Here is a 2,593-nt window from a genome sequence, read left to right as displayed (position 1 = left end):
GGTGTTGATATTGATCGTCTCTACTTTCCTCTGTTTGTAAATGGTAAGAATCCTTTCTTCTCTTATACACGTCTCCACAGTTATGTATCTCTATTTAGAAATTTAGTAATGTCACACGTAGGTAATCATTGGATTTCTGTCTGTGTCAACATCATTGAAAAGAAAGTGGAAGCCTTTGATTGCCAACGGGGAAGGAATAGGCAATACATAGAGAAGTTTGCTGCTATGATTCCTAGGATAGTGAAGGCCGTTGCGCCACCTGAAATCAAGAAGCAACTACTCCTCTCACCATATTCTATCGTAGATGTACCTATGAAGTCCAGCTTGAACAAGTCTTGTGCCGATTGTGGGGTATACGCACTGAAACACTTGGAATGTCTGCTGCTTGGTCTTGACCTCAGTTTAGTAGATGATGAGATCATATAGGGTTGCCGCCAGAAGATTGCTCTGGATATATGGGAGGCTACACAAGATCCCATGTTAATTCAGCTTATGGCAGAACATGTGCCCTCAGATATGAGACTTCTAATGTCCTTGACATCGAAGAAGACTGATTATGTGTGTGTTGTCTTTGTTTTTCTAGGATTTGTGTGACAAAACTCTTGATTGGTTTTCTAGGAATTATGTGACAAAACACTTGGTTTATCAATTTGTGGTTTGCTTTTGCATGAAAGAGTTGCTTTAATCAAATTGAGAAATAACGAACCCTCACTAAACCCTAAACGAACCCTACCTAAACCCTAAACAAAACCTCACTAAACCCTAAACGAATCCTAACTAACCCTAAACAAAACCTCACTAAACCATAAACGAACCCTGACGAAAGCCTTCATAAAAGATCCTTATACTCTAAACTCTTATCATTGGTGATGACAATGTATTGAGATTCACCAATTATGTACAATTTTATTCTTTTTTTGCTTCATGTATTTACAGTAATTTAGAGGATTAGGGGTGATAAGCACCAACATTTAGCAGTAGGTTTGCGTGGCTTATTTGGCACATTTTATCTATCTACTTTATGTAGAATACATGTAATCTAATTATTGAAACGGCGTCGTTTTTGTTTATGTTTTGACCTACTCTCCTTTGTTCCTCATTCTTTCACGACGGAGAGAAACCCAGGGGAGAAAACTTGGCGACCAAATCAATCATGTCTTCGGTCAATTCTTCGTCCGGATCAAGAGATGGAATCACCAAACAACGCGGAATTCCCACAAGATGTAATTGCGGTGAGGCAGCGGCTCTTTTCACTTCAAAAACAGTTAAAAATCCGGGAAGATTATTTCATTCTTGTCCGATGGGATCTGAGAAGGTTAGTCGTGTAATCATATAACCTTTCCTTTGTTTCACTCTAACCGTTTGTTTGATGATAATGATGAAGGACAAAACCTACTTGTTCAAATGGACTGATCGGTCAGTTGTTGAGGAAATTGAAGACTTCCAGGAACTGGTTGACGTGCTACTCATTGACAATTCCCAGTTTCAAAAAACATTGACAGCTTGTGAGACCATGCTGAAACGCCAGGAGAGTAGAATTGAAGAAATGGAAGATGTGATTGGACGTTGTGAAGAGAAGACCATCGAATGCATTAGGGAATTAAGGTTCATAAAAGCTTTGTTTGTGTTTTGTTTGGTGATGTTCTGCATGTACCTTACCTATGCATGATGGTCATTGTGTAACTTAATCTGTTGTTTTTGGTTTCTCAAATAAGTGTAAGAATATGTTTCTTGTTCCTGGTACCTACCATCTCCTACTGTTTTCACATTCACTTTTGCTTCAGTTTTATGTTATGAAGAAGTTACAAAGCGTTTATCCAAAAAGTTTTGAAAAAAACCAAACTGTCAAATACCAAGAACAATAGAGTAATAAGCAACTAAAGACAACAGAGAACACACATAACATACTAAATAGGTAAATCACATGTTCCTCTCTTGTGTCCTTCGGTACCACAGCGGCTGCACTTGTGCTTTGTGTCTTTTACTGTTTCATACCTTCTCTTTACTGGTCTACCGGAACTCTTTCTTGCCTCTGGTGGTAGGACCTTCGCAAGCTTAACCTCAGCTGGGACATTCCAATCAACTTCTGGAACTGCTATTGGATTAATGGATTCGGCATAGGCAGTTCTCCAAGTTGCAGTGGTGCAGACGCCATCAGTAAATCTGTGTACTTCCATACCTGTGTCAAAAAAACGGAGACAGAGTAATGTCTATATGCTGCCAAAACACCCAAATAAAATTAGGTACCAAGATCATCTAAGTATACTTCCATACCTCATGAATAAATTGCAGGAATGACGTGTCTGCATGGTATTTTTCCTAACTCGTACATGTGCATGTTTTTCTTTCCAAATCAACATGACAATCATATTTGTCTCCTTTAACAAGTGATCTGTAGTTGTCAACCTTGTAAACCTGAAACCCTTTTGCCTTCACAATTCTCCTATCAATCTTTTTCTCCACCTTAACAGTTAAAGGATCAATATGCTTCGAGCTTAACATGCGACGCTCATAGAACCATCGGGTCAACATTTCTCTTATACTATCCAGCAAAAGAATAACTGGATATTGTCTAGGTGATCTCAGAACTGAG

Source organism: Brassica oleracea, chromosome C2 (genome assembly GCF_000695525.1).
Source record: "Brassica oleracea var. oleracea cultivar TO1000 chromosome C2, BOL, whole genome shotgun sequence".
Classification (NCBI taxonomy): Eukaryota; Viridiplantae; Streptophyta; class Magnoliopsida; order Brassicales; family Brassicaceae; genus Brassica; species Brassica oleracea.
The sequence above is the reverse complement of the archived record's forward strand: the minus strand, read 5'-3'. Positions refer to the sequence as shown.